General features: G+C 41.4%; 1 non-coding gene across 1 annotated transcript; it reads right to left on the bottom strand.

The window, feature by feature from the left end:
- Positions 1-14,563: 14,563 nt before the first annotated feature.
- Positions 14,564-14,701, bottom strand: LOC114814431. The gene has a single exon (XR_003762229.1). It is a non-coding gene; the product is annotated as a small nucleolar RNA SNORA7 (small nucleolar RNA).
- Positions 14,702-15,337: the final 636 nt, after the last annotated feature.

The following is a 15,337-nucleotide window of genomic DNA, read 5'->3' on the forward strand; positions in this document are numbered from 1 at the left end:
CTTAACCTCTCTGTATCTTCATTTCCTCAGTGTAAAAACGGGGATTAAATCCTACTTCTTCCTAGTTAGACTGAAAGCCCCATGAGAGACGGCGATTGTGCCCAAATTGATAAACTTGTATATACCCCAGTGCTTAGAACAATACTTGGCATATAGTAAGCTTTGTGGATTATGAATTATTATTCAAATCACTCAAATTAGAAACCTCTAACAGTTTCTAATAGTTATTTACCTCTCTCCTCCACGCTTCCCTTCACCCTTCTGTGTACTCTCTCTCTTTCCCTCCCCACTTCTCTTTGTCCCTTTCCCCATATTCTCCCTCTCTGTTTCATCTCTCGAAGTTATCTAGGGTGATTCTGGAAAACAACGAGTATGCTAGTGCATACAAATGAACCTAAGGGCCTAAGGGTGAATATCTTATAGGTAGATGAATGTCACTGAGCTGCTCGCATTTTTCCCCACTTACCGAGGCACTGAGAGAATTTCTAGTGACACTTTGAAGGCCCTAGGCTTAAAACAAGCTCAGACAGTGGCTTAAGGGAACTTTCTGTGCCTTTTTTCTTGGTCCTCTTCTTCATGTTGGTTTATCACAATTAAATCAAGAACATCTTTAAAAAGCTAGCTCACTACTTCTCTAAATGAGTTACACGAAGCTGAAGAAACAAACTGATGTAGCAAGATAAATAAAGCAGCACAGATGTGGAAGGAGGAAGGAAAAAAAACCCAAACTAGCCTGGGTTTATGCCAGTTGGTACATGTTTTATATGACATCTTGCACTAAAACGAGACTAAGCCAGTGTGTTCGACTCCGAGCCAGATCTTATTAAAGGTGAAAATCATGTTATTGTGAATGCCAAATGTGAAACCCAAATACAGCTTCAACCTGCCCAAGACTTCAAACCCACTTAGTCTTCCTTCCTACTGTTACTGCTGGAAAGAGGACCTGTCCTGGAGCTAGACATTAACAGGAAATGCTCACTTCTCCCTTATCTCCCATTCGACAAAGAGGAACTGATCGGCAAAGGGGAATCTTTAGTGCTAGCCACTGTGGCACACACATGTGGTAAGAAGTGCAGGACCTGAATGATGCAGCTGAAGGGTGGGGAGAAGGTTTAGGGCTTCTAATCAAAGCCACATGCCCTCAGTCTGCTACACAAGGAGCCAATTCTTAATTATTCCATGTGTGGATTATCCAGGCCTAGATTTGCTTTCTCCCTTTAGCTGACCACCATTAGACTGCTTATTAGCAGGGGAAATACAAGGACCTGAAAGTCAACTCAAACCAGTCAGTCTTGTTTCTTACTGACAGGTCTCGTAAAAAGGTTTAGTGGGAGACGAAGCTGAAGTTTGGGGTTAAATGGATTTTTTTTGGATTATCTGTGGATTTTAATTATCCATGTGCTCCGTGAATACTTGAGAATTGGCTGTTCCTCTGGCGAGAAGGAAATCAAATTATCATTAAGAAAAGGATACTTTTCGCCAGCTCCCTTATTGGCAAATTTATGGGCAGCATAAAACTGATGGGAATACCATTTATAAGTAAAGCAAAAGAATCTTTTTAATGCCTGCAAGATATACTCCATCTGGGCTGGTTAGCGTTCCCGGGGGTTGGATGTAATCACTACTGAATTTCTTTCTTACTAAATTGTGGAAGGGGCTCCAGATTTTCACTGAAATTAATAAGGCTCCCAAGTTGCCATCTGTACCAGTTCCAAGTGTTTGTGAATTACAATCGAGCACTCCAGAAGGGCCAGGGCCACCTTTTCAGGAAAAAGAAGGGAAGGTTTTTACATATGCAGTATCTGTAGTTAAATGGATGATTTCCTTAGGGTCAAAGCACAGTTGTGTAATTAACTAAAGTCAAATCCTGGATCAGTATCTCAAGTTTAGCTCACACTTAATGAAAACCACTCTAAATTATTTATTGGATGTCATACTTCAGGTTTTAATTTCAATATACTGTGATCCATATAATACATAATTTAAAAGTCAGACAAATTCCAAAACAGTGTTTACTTATGCTTCTCCATTCTTTGCCATGTCTGCTGCTTACAGTTCGTGCCCTCATCTCCCATCAGTGATTTAGAATGGACCCTTGCACCATCCCCACCTCTTCTCCCACTTCCAAAACCCAGACAAAATCATGTTTTCCTTCAGAGAAAGGTTTAACTATTCAAGTAGAGTAAAAATATTTTCTGCTGAATGATTTAACAGCCCACACCTACCTTAGAAGTGTCCCTAAAACATGGCTCAGGTTAGAGTCTCAAGTGGATCTACCAGAGAATGGCCCCACGAGTATTTCTCTTTTTCATCAGTTCCATTCAAGGAGTCATTCTGGAGAGAGAACTTTCTTCCTTCCCCTTCACTCATGTTCGATTCTCCTGCCTCGTGCCAGAACCCATTCAGTTTGAGCTGAATATTCTCCGCTGTTTTCCCTTTCCTCTGTTGTCTTTCCCATCCGGAATTATTCATTAGCCTCTGAGGTGGAGCCCAGGTCTTCTTCTAGCATTTCCTCCATTTCCTTTGCCTCTTAGGTAATTCCTGATTGCCCTAAAGAGCCGGTGAGTTCTAACATATACAACTCAGAGATTTGGAGCTCTGTGCTGGAACAGCTTTACAATTACCGGTCCCCTGGCATCATTTCCTCTTGGCTTTTTGGCTAAAAGGGAGTGTTAGGGGAGGAAGTGTGGTACGACGCTTAAGACAGCCGAGCAAGAGTCAGAATCCTGGCTCCTTACCCTGGCTCCACTCCTGACTCATTGTAAGATCAAGGCCAGTTATTTAAGTTCGCTCCTCTCTGCCTTCGTGGCTCTGAAATGGGGATTACTATCTCATTTGCCACCTACCCATCAAGTCTGCTGGGCTTCATCGGACAAAAAAGAGATCCAAAGTCACAAGTTCTTTGAAGAAAAACATGATGCTTGCGATGGGTTTTCATAATCGGGAATGAGAGTACTATTCTCCTGGCTTCTACTCGATATACTCTTTCGATGTGGGAGCGGTCTTGGAATCACTGGGGAATCTGAAGTAATATCAGAGGGGTTCTGGATCCTTTATTTTGCAAATGGAGTTGTTTACCACATCCCATCATACCTACCAGCCTTGTCTTTGAATGGGTGGAGAGGTTCAATGTGGAGCTTGTTGGCTTAGTAACGTAACACTGGTAAGAGTTGGGAAAAAGGAAAATGAGGAAGGAAGAAGGAGAGAAGAAAGAATATTAGGCATATTCTGTTGTGTGGTCATCGTTACCAACTTGTGTATTTCCACTCAAGCCACAGCTGGAAATTAGAACAAACTACACAAATGGCTAATAAGAGGAGGCAGGTCCTTGCTGGAGTCCAGTCATGGCAGTTGGAGAGGGGAAGAAGCAATGGAAATCTCACTGGGAATGGGATAGAAACTTCTCTTTGGCCACTTTTACACCTATCATGTAAACCTGTCTCCCTTCACCCTACCACCCTAGATTTTTCTTTCCCATGAAGTTGGTGGCAGAAGCAAGAACCAGTGAGAGCTGTGCTGATCGGAAAGGGAAGCTTCATCTCCACCTCCTGTCCCTCCTGGCTACTACCAGAATTCTCTGGGTGCAATGAGATGGAGAGTTGGAGAGTTTTTTACATTTTACATTTTACATTCCCTCGTGAACCCCCTACCTCTCACATGCATAACTCTCCTGACAGGAGTAGAATTGAGGAAGCTATGATTACCCCATAAAGGAATAGCTACTGTGTGTGCATTCTTGTCACAACCTCAACATGGTTATGAACAGAAAATGCCCTGTAGTTTTAAGGGAGGGTTGGGACTGCCCTACAGGTAATGGGGTTTAGCTGGAATTTCCCCCCAAATGAGGAGCCCTAGTGAGTTAGGGCTGTATAGGGAAATTTGGAATCTCTACTACCCTCATACTTCTATTAACTACCCTCGTCTCCAGGGGGCACCCATGAGGAACTGCCACTAGGTTTTTTGTTTTTTTAATGATATTTGTTAAGTGTTTACTATGCGCCAGGCACATATTAAGTGCTGGAGTAGATACAAGATAATTGGGTTGGACATAGTCCCCGTCCCACATAGGGCTCACATTCTTAATCCCCACTTTACAGAGAAGTTAAATGACCTGCTCAAAGTCAATCAGCATACACGGCCTAATGAAGCACAAGCATGGACTGATGGATAGAGCACAAACCTGGAAGTCAGAAGGACCCGACTTCTAATCCCATCTCCTCCACTTGTCTACTGTGTGACCTTGGGCCAGTCACTTCACTTCTCTGTGCCTCAGTTACCCCATCTGTAAAATGGGGTTTTAAGACTGCGAGCCCCAGGTGGGATATGGAGTGTATCCAATTTGATTAGCTTGTATCTACCCCATTGCTTAGAACAGTGCCTGGCACATAGTAATCCCTTAACAAATACCAATAAAAAAAATTAGAACCCAGCTTCTGACTCCCAGGTTCATGCTCTTTCCACTAGAATATTGAAGTCTCTATAACAGAGAGCAGTTAGAATTGTGATCAAGGCCTAAAGGTTTTAACTTTTCACAGTTACCTGAAGATTCACCTGGCCAAATACCACAGCACTTCCCAAGGTGCTGTAGTATCTATGTGATCAGGGCCAGGCACGCTTCCTGCCTCAGGCTTATCGTTTAGAACCATTCTCCTCTAAGGTACCATAAGGGTTAGAGAGGGTTAGACCTCAAGGTCTTCCACTTCTTTCCCACACACACTTTCCGTTTCACATACCTGAGTAGCATTTCCCTGGAAAACTCTGTGAGGGTAGGGATCCTGTCTACCAACTCTACTCTCCCAAGAACCTAGTACAGAGAAGCAGCGTGGCTCAGTGGAAAGAGCCCGGGCTTGGGAGTCAGAGGTCATGGGGTTGAATCCCAGCTCTGACACTTGTCACCTGTGTGACTGTGGCAAGTCACTCAACTTCTCTGTGCCTCAGTTACCTCATCTGTAAAATGGGGATTAAGGCTGTGAGTCTCACGGAGGACAACCTGATTACCCTGTATCTACCCCAGTGCTTAGAACAGTGCTCTACACATAGTAAGCACTTAACAAATACCAACATTTTAATTTATTTTTTATTTTCAAGGAGTAAGCCCTCAAGAGAAAGGATTGATTGAATGAATAGGTCAAAGTGCCCTGGGGCACCGTTCCTTTCAGAAGAGATCTCCAGCTGCTGATGGCAGTTACATTTTCATTTGTTCTCTTCCCTCCCATGCTATGTTGGGCAAGACCCCGGGGAAGGTGGTGCCTGCCATCCTCATTCTCCCCTCAGTTTCTTGACCTTGGAACTCAGCTGAGACCTCATATCCATAGAACCTTTCAAAATTACCTCAAAGAACTCTAAAGAGCTGCAGATAGGCCCTATTAACTAATCAGTAGTATTTATTGAACTCTTACTCTGTGTAGAGCACTGTACTAAGTACTTGGGAGAGTACAAAAAATTAGTAGACATAATCCCTGCCTTAAAGAGCTTACAGTTTAACACTAAAAATAAATTACAGGCAGAGGGAAGCAACAGAGTTTAAAGATGTGTACATAAAATAATCAAGAAGTAATTATTCGGGAAGGTTATTAATCTAATTTATCTTGGCTAATCACGAATATATATTTTGTTTTCACTATAGGAAAGTTCCAGAAAACTAGAGAGGTTGGCATGGGTAGCCAGGCATGTAGAAAATAATTTTATTTCCTCTTTGACATCAGGTATATATTCCAATTAACACTCCCTGAAAGGAGCTCTAAGCTTGATTGGAACTCAATAGATAACACACCTTTGGACACCTGACCAGTCTCACTATCTCTGGGTCAACTTTGGTTTCGTTTGCCTAATCTTACTATTGGGAGTTTGTTGGTAATTCATTAATTATGGAGTATCCTGGGTTCTATTTTAGGACATTCATTGCTTTATATCTCTGATCTGCCTTAAGTTTTAAGTAGTTACTATGCCAATTACTATGCTTTAAAGAGTTGCTATGCCAATTATCAAGCCAGTGACAGCATGCATTATTATGTTAATGACACAAGGATTGAATTTTCTTTCATAGTGATCTCATCACTGCAGCTTCAATTCTTTTATCATGCAAATGGAAACACAACCTGTATCTGGACAGTTAAGTCTAATGAAGATGCAGCTCTGACTGAAAAGGTGCTGTGGGGGATTTGAATACAATAATAACAGGGGACAAGGAAGGAAAAGTGAATGTCTTCCCTGTTCTAACCTCTACCTGCCAATGTCAGCAGGGTTTGTGAGAAATCTCTCTTCTGCTGAACTCTCCCAAGCACTTAGTACAGTGCTCTGCATATGGAAGCCCTCATTAAATATGATTGGTTGATTGATTTATTGCTGTTCAGCCTCTAGATCACATCCCCCATGATACGGTAATTCATTGCCCTGGAAGTCTTCTTGCTACTCTCTAGGAAATATCTTTTTAAGACAAGGGCTCTAACATAAGGTAGAAACATGCTGTGGGTTTAGGGTGCCTTTCCGACCCACTAATCTTTCTCAGCTCTGTTGTCTCTATGAAAAGAGCTTCTTGACTCTTTGGAACCTACTTCAGCGTTCTTCTGCAACCTGTGGATGCTCAATATATGCTTTTGACTACCCCTTCCATCACTTCATTACTTTTCTACCCATTTCTAAAGTAATGTCCTGGTGCCTATTGAACCCTTTATGAATTTGACTTTGACGCCCCTTCCTCCTCCCTTTTCTGAACAGAGGCAAAAGAAAGAATAACACTTTACTAATAATGGTATTTATTTTAATACCATAGGCTGTGGCACTCAGCTATGAGCTGGAATCTACGTAAGATAATCGGATGGGACACAAACCCTGCCCTGCATGGACTCACAATCTAAGAGTTAGGGTGAGAAAGGTATCTTATCCCCATTTTGCAGTTGAGGAAACTGAGGCCCAGAGAGGTTAAAAAAACCTATGGCAGCTCGCATAGCAGTCCCATGCTAGGGCTGGGGATATTACCCAGGTTTCATGACTCACAGTCCCGTGCTCTTTTCACAAAGCCCTATGTCTCATTTTCAGTGGAGCTGGATGTTTCATCTTCAATGGAGACTTCCAGAGTCTTCAGGAAGGTAGACTCTGACATGAGGTGAAAACCAGACCATCTAGGTTGGTGTGAGGTACTTTCTCAAGGTGCCAAAGACGAGAAGCTTACGGTAGGAGGCTTATGGCGGAGCTGAGAATGAAACCTATGATTCTTTGTCTTTAGTCCCCTGTTCTAACTCTCATTTCCTAATATAAACAGGATCTCTGAGAGAGCCTGTCTGCTGCTGTTCATCCTTCATCTGAAGTCAGAATACTCTATCCGTGACATCACCACTGGCTGTTGTGGAAAGGAATAAGGTTATCTCAAATAAAGGATTATGACCCTGGGTTATAATGATGGAGCAAATGAACTCACCAAGGACTTACAGCGTGGCTCGGTGGAAAGAGCATGGGCTTGGGAGTCAGAGGTCATGGGTTCTAATCCTGGCTCTGCCACTTGTCAGCTGAGTGACTTTGGGCAAGTCATTTAACTTCTCTGTGCCTCAGTTACCTCATCTGTAATATGGGGATTAAGACTGTGAGCCCCATGTGGGACAACTTGATTACCTTGTACCCCTGCTCCCCTCCCCCAGCGCTTAGAACAGTGCTTGGTACATAGTAAGCGCTTAACAAATGCCATCATTATTATTATTTTCATGCAATCCTACTTAGCCAAAAGCTGTAAATCTAAAAAGGATGACCCAAGGAGAATCCCCAGTTCAAGTTCAGTGTGACAGATAATAGTGTATTAACCTGTTTGATATGTTATTAGTTGTTCTGAGAAATCAACTGGGAGTGACACTGTTTTCATTCAGAAATCTATAAAATCACACATTGTTTACATCCAGAAAGGAGGAGTAACCTGTTAGGACCTCTCAGATTCTCTAGATGCTCAAACAAACCCACTTTGTCAGGTTAGCTCTTCAGGCTGATTTAACACTTGTAATTTTTTTTTTTTTTAGTCCTCTTACCTTCTCAGGTGTGCTGGAAGGATGAATGAGCTATTGTCTAGATAGCGCTGTGATGAGGTAAATTAGTATGCAATGCTACAACATTAACAATAATAAAATAAGAACAACAACAAAACCTAACAGCATTCCAGTGCTGAACATGTAGTGTTGCTTGTTTTCATGCTTCATGTTATTTTGAAAAATATCAGCAGCTGGAGTTACTGGCGGGCTTTCAGTTAGTTATTTTTTTGGTTTTCAGAGATACTGTTTATGGGGAGTAGATTAAGGTGACCATTTGTCCAGTTTTATCCTAGACAGTTAGGTTTTCAGTTAATCTGTCCCCTGTCTAGTAAGCACACTGCACTAGGTCCCGTAATGGTCAGAGTTTAGTATCTAACCATCTCCCACTGAGCTCCACAGCTCGGAAGTAGTGCCTGTGTCCACGTGGTCCCAAGATAGGAATGCAATACCTCTGGAGCAAGTGGTGGATTAAGTCTCAACCTCCAGTCCCCCTCCTCCGTGAAGTCCTCTGACTTTGGGTGGGCTCAGAGAACTTCCGTAAAATGGTATATATGATGTCTCGATCTCTTGTCTTGTTGAGTGCCATCCATGGTCACCCTAGGGTTGGAACACCAAGAAGGGAACACCCAGCCCCTGTGAATACAAGCACAACTACAGGTAGCTGAATCTGGGGACAGGAGCTGAGGCAGAGGGAGGCTGGACATGTAAAATAAAAGGCACCCGGAGATATACGGTCTGTCATGAAATGGATGGCCGCCCTATTGAGAAATCCGGCCCAAGCACAAGCCTGCTAACAAAATAAAACTGCCTGATCGAAAGAGAAAAACAAATCACCTCAACTTTAGCGAGGGTCAAAAATGTTACTGATTGATTCATATAATCATAACTTGAAAACCATTTCTTTGGACTTTCCTGCCACAAACACCAATAGGTGAATTTCACCATCAGGAGTGTTTTCTTCAAGTACAGAAGACAAACATATACATAAAATGCACACACTTTTCAACAGAAATTCTCATGAGACTTTCCTAACTGTTTCACGTAATTGCATGTGGTCCTTCGGAAAAAAGAAGACCAATTTGGAATAGTTTTATAGGAAATTATGTGTTCAGGGCATATGCATCTTTCTTAAACATTCCATCTTAATTAATGCCTCATGAGGACATGTTATTATGTGGCTGACCTCCTGCCCTTCCGTAATCTCAACCTATCTTTCGAAAGATCTGATGGGAGAATCCTCAAATAATTATGATAGCTTTGAGGCTGGAACTCTGGCCTTGAAAATGTTCTCTCTCTCTCTAAACTTCAAGTGCATCATAAGTCTTGATTTTGTAAGAGGAGGTTTCTTCCCTGGAGGGCATTTGTGAAAATCCAGTTTTCACATGAGCATAATGAACTGAAATTATCATTTATTGTGCATCCCATCTTACTCCAAAGAGATCCATAACCTTGTATTTAAACAGAAACAATTCTGCAAAAAGTCACAGGGAGCTTGGGATTTTCTGAAATGTGATACCAAGTCCATTTTGAAATGATAATAATAATAATTATGGCATTTGTTAAGTGCTTACTATGAGCCAAGCACTTTATTAAGCGCTAGGGCGAATAGAGGCAAATCAGGTTGGACACAGTCCTGTCCTACCTGGGGCTCACAGTTTCAATCCCCATTTTACAGATGAGGGAACTGAGGCCCATAGAAGTGAAGTGACAAGGTCACACAGCATGCTGGAAGAGCCAGAGTTAGAACTCATGAGCTTCTGACTCCCAGGCTCGTGCTATATTCACTACACCATGCTGCTTCTCCTATGCCATTGAAGGGTGACTCTGCTTGGTTGTCTTCAGCTTAATGATTTACCTTTTCCAGGAAAGCCCCAATATATTTGGCAATATTACCACTCTACCTAGAATGATTCATTCATTCAATAGTATTTATTGAGTGCTTACTGTGTGCAGAGCACTGTACTAAGCGTTTGGAATGTACAATTCAATGAGAGCAGGTACAGATGGTACAGTTACAAAAGCATACTTGAAAGCCAGAGCTCAAGGTAGCATCTAGAGCTGTAGCCCACTTCCAAAGACAGGATGATGATGACAGCAATACCATCACCAAAAAAGTTAATTTCAATACAAGCTCCAGCTTACTGGCTTTTATCATCTTGGTTCTATTTTTCCCAAATTATTTCAGATTTGCATTTGACTGAAAACATAAAAATACAATAAATAATTCAAAACATCCTGGATTTACGCATTGTCTTTTTTCCATGAATTTCAAAACATCCCATTAGCATTAACTTATTTTCAAAGCACACTGTGGAATAATTACCATCTCTACTGCATAAACAATGAAACAGTCAAAAAAGAGTGAAATAGAAGACCTACTGAAAGACCACCGCATGTCAGAGACATGACCAGGACTAGAATTAAAATTCCTGCTTCCAAGATTAATGGTTCAAATTCCTAAAATGGTCTTGTGAATGATTTTTTTAAGGAAATTATTAGGTTATAAAGATTATATCTGTCCCATGAAGTTTACATTATCGCCAACTTAGAGTTAGTCACTGTCATCTTCCCTCTCCCCTAGCCAACTCCTTCTTCTGCTCCCACTGTCACAAGGCTAAGAGAACACAAACACTGGTGTGTAACAAACTTCACTCAGAGTTCCCCCCGGGCCCAGATTCTTGGGAAAGCAAGTACAAACACAAGAGACTGGAGAGGAGGTATGTACCGAGCTGCTCATCAGCTCTGATTTTCATCAACTAGTGAATCTATCAGTCAATAGATGTACTGACAACTGTCTCTGTGCGGGACACAGAAATAAGGGCTTGGGAAAATACAAATGAGTCCTCCTTTCTTTTAGACCCTGGGCATGGGCCCGTCAATTCTCCCATGCACGGTTTTGAGTTACGGTTGATGATTCTCTCTTACTGTAAAAATGGCAGGTTTGCCCAGTGGGGTAGCTTTTCCCAATCCTTTTAGCTAAAGGCAGGTGATCTTAGCCTGAGGAGTTTTGCATTCCTCTCTGCAAACTGGCACCATCATTTCACGCTAGGTAAAAGAGTCTCTGAGCTTTCGAGGATTTTCGTTTTCGCTTTCTCATCCTTACTAATCCCCCCATCAATCGAGTGGGATTTACCACTGACAGAACACTCTCAGTTTAAGTCCCAGATAACAATTTGTGACATCAAAGCCAAAACAAAGTCAAGCCACTGAAAGCTTCTGAGACTAACATTATCAAGTCGAATTACAGCAGTTTCCTAAAATACCAATGGACCTCATTAAAAACACGCTTAGAAATTACCACGTACTAGTAATAATATTGATTAGTAGTATTAGTAATTAATAAGCACTTACTGGGAACAAAGCACTGGGGAAGAGTCAGCAAGTGGGAAATAGACACAGACCCTGCACCTCGAAGGACTCACAATCCATAAATAAAGGTGGGGGAAAGGAGTTGAGACAGACACATGGGGACAAATTTTAAAAGGACTACTCTGGATAGGCCACCCCTTCTCCCTTCCCTCAAAGAAACCATAAGAATAATTGCAAGTATGAAACATGGACAGCTCATTTGAAATGCAAACAGCTGCCGGGTTTCGGCCAGAACGAATTCTGTACCACCTTACTAGAGAAAAAGGATGTATACAACTGGAAAAGTCTTTTTTTCCATGGACTTTACTCAAAACAGCCCTGACTACGTCAGTGTTGAATATTCGGTGAGTTCCACCAGCATATCAAGCTGAGGAATGAAAGAATTAGGGGAAGGGGCCAGAAGAAATGTTAAATAGAGAGTATTCAACCCAGGTGGGTAGATCCAAGCTGTTAAACCTAGAGCACTCTTTGAGCTACAAAAGTGATCTGTTTCACTTTTCTATTTTGAGCCTGTGACTCACATTACAAATATTGACTTCTATTTTTCTATTAGCATCAGATTTTTCTCCTATCCTCCATATTGACTTTGACTATGACTTTGGTTAATATTAAACCTCTCAGGTCAACACATTTTTATAGCCGTTAGCTGCTCCAACCACATAGGGTGGGCACTGGTACTGGAGAGTTACAACTCGGGGAACTGTAAACTGAGAATGATTCTTCTACCTCAGCTATTCATTTTATTCACCTGATTAATGTAGTCACATTAACATGCCAAGAGTAAACACTCTACAAGGTGGCACAACCAGGATGCCATGTTTAAAATAAGATGGGCTTTCTTTAATGAGATTCTCAAAGAATGCAACCCACATACCAGGCCAGAGTCTCCTGTTGAGAAAGGAGAAACTGGTGGCTTTTGAGGGAAAATTTGGCAGAGTACAGCTAAATCATGATCATCCACTGAAATGGAGAACTGGGATAAGCATGGCAAACTAAAATCCACCAGTAATACAGAAAACCTTATTCAATAGTTTTAACCTCTTCCCTTCACCAAACCAGAATTGTTAAAAAAAAGAGTGTATGGACTCAACTCAATCTCATCACTGGTCTCTGCCCCTCTAGACTGTAAGTTCCATGTGGGCAAGGGACGTATCTACCAACTCTGTTGTATTGTACTCTCCCAAGCCCCTAGTACCGCGCTCTGCATACCAGAAGTGCTCAATGAATTCCACTGATGGATTGCCCTTGCACATGGCCTGAAGTCGGCTGACAAGAAAGAGAAGACTCATGAGGAGGCCTGAATCATCCAGTCTGGATAGCAGGTCCTTTGATGATAAAGAGTGAACCGTAAATCTTTCAGTGAACCAAATGACCTGAAAATGTTAATACACTTCCCAACCGTGTGGAATGCTTAACCTTCTTACCTGGGCACTTAGCCTCTTAATTTCCTAAGGCTTTTTAAAGGTTAGAGCCATTCGTTTTATTTCTCAAGGCATGCCACTGATTCTCATCAGTCCTGGAATGAAATGGCTATGAAGGAGGGAACGATCAAGGGTTAGATCATCTGTGACTCATTTGTGCAGGATTTTCAGTTAATGACCAAATTATCAGAAATTCTACCTAACAGAGTTTCCCATGTCATCCCCCTAGCCTGGAATTCCCTCCCCCTCCATATATGCCAGACCAACACAATCTCCACCTTCAAAGCATTACTAAGGTCACATCTCTTCCAAGAGGCCTTCCCTGATTAAGTCCTCTCTTCCTCGGCTCGATCTCTCTTTTGCCTCATCTATGCCTTTCAATCTGCGACCTTTGGACACTTGATATTCACCCCACTGACATCCCCATAGCACTTATGTACATATCTTTAAATATAGCTCCCCCTCTAGATGGCAAGCTTGTTATGGGCAGGGAACGTATATGCTAATTCTATTGCAGCATACTCTCCAGAGCGTTTAGTACAGTACTCTGCACATAGTAATCACTCAATAAATACAATTGATTGAGAAAATGGTGATGATGACATGATGCAGCTTGATTTCCATGAGCTCTGATTTTTTAAAAATCTGTCTCAGTTGCTTCTGAAATTCAACTTTTGACTTCCATTGATTACTTTGTATTGGATTTCCTTAAATGTAACTTCAAAATCATTTTGGTTTTAGCAAAATAAGGAAAAGAAAGGCTATCCGATGATAAAACATGCTAGAAAATATATGAGTGATTTGTGATTTTTTGCCTCATGTTTGGAGTAATGGAAAATCAGGAAGAATGAACTTCCATTTTGTCAGATCCCCATGGATATTGAAATCCATATTTTCCCATTGCCTAAACTTAATGGAAACACAAATAAATAAATAAAAGTCCTCAAATGAAAACCAGCAACCTAATTTTTATGAGTCATTCTCAGTGTCACCAAATTTTCCTCTCCCCCCACTGAGCACTTTTAAAAGGAAAAACAACGGAAAAACAAACCACCCATCAACTTAACCATTTGGAGAATGAGAAACTCCATACGAATTGACTGCAAACATGCAAGTGTCAATTTTATATCAGAAGAAGTAGTCTTACTATCCTTAGTCTCTCAACTGAAATCTAAAATTTAGCAGTTCATCTACAACAGATCTTTCCTCTAAATCTTAAACCATGTTTTGTCCACAGCTCAGCTGGTGTTTGAAGACCATCCTGGAACATCAGGAGTTGAGACTGAAGTTTGGGAAACTCATTCCACGCTGAGCTGGAAAGATACAATCATTAGAGTGGACATTTCCATTATTAGACTGTGACATCGCCAAGATCGGGGACACTGACCCTTCTTTAATACATACCCTAAGTGCCTAAAATGGTTTCTTCAATGGCTTGTTGACTGACACTACTCTAGAAGATGTTGTTCCAACTCATGATAAAATTCAGTGAGAATTAAGGTCTCTACCATAAAAGATAGCCCCAGAGCACTTATGTCTTGTCTTATGCCGTCGAGTTGTTTCCGAGCCATAGCGACACCACAGACACATCTCTCCAGAAAGCCCTACTCTTCATTTGCAATCATTCTGGTAGTGAATCCATAGAGTTTTCTTGGTAAAAATCCAGAAGTGGTTTACCATTGTCTCCTTCCGCGCAGTGAACTGGAGTCTCTGTCTTCGACTCTCTCTCGTGCCGCTACTGCCCAGCAAGGGTGAGTTTTGACTCAGAGCAGATTGCCTTTCACTCGCTAGCCATTGGTCAAGCTAGGAATGGAATAGGTAGGCCTCTGCTTGACTCTCCCTCCTGTAGCCAAGACTGGTAGAGTACTGGAAACTCTCCAGGTGTGACCCTGAAATGGGGAGCACTTATGTACATATCTGTAATTTGTTTATATTAATGTCTGTCTTCCCCTCTAGACCATAAGCTGGTTGTGGGCAGGGAATGAATCTACAAACTCTATTATATTGTACTCTCCCAAGCGCTTAGTACAGTGCTCTGCACATCATCAGCACTCAAAAAATACGATTGATTGATTGAAAAAGAGAAACTATAAAATAGAAATAGCTGAACATCCCTTTTCCAAGAAAGGTACTTCCTCATGAACAATATAAAGTAAAAACTGGGAGAGATAAATCCAGGAAATTTGTGTGAGTTGACATGTGACCGCTGAAATTGTTTCCTGGGTTCCTTGAAGTAATGTTGGTTTTATGGTTACCTGGCCACCTTTTAATTCAACATTCCAATAAGGCAGTATTCATTTTATATACATCATAGTAATATAACAATTACACGGTGCATGTTACATATATGCATGCATGTTTATTGTATTGAATTTACAATTATTTATTCTGATTTTGCTATTCATTAATAAATATATTATGGCTGTCTCCCCCTTTAGAATGTAAGCTCCTTAGGGGCAAAGAGTGTGTCTTGTGCTTCTGCTATACTTTCCCAAGCATTTAGTACAGTCATTGCAAATAACAATAATAATAATA

Source organism: Ornithorhynchus anatinus, chromosome 9 (assembly GCF_004115215.2).
Source record: "Ornithorhynchus anatinus isolate Pmale09 chromosome 9, mOrnAna1.pri.v4, whole genome shotgun sequence".
NCBI lineage: Eukaryota > Metazoa > Chordata > Mammalia > Monotremata > Ornithorhynchidae > Ornithorhynchus > Ornithorhynchus anatinus.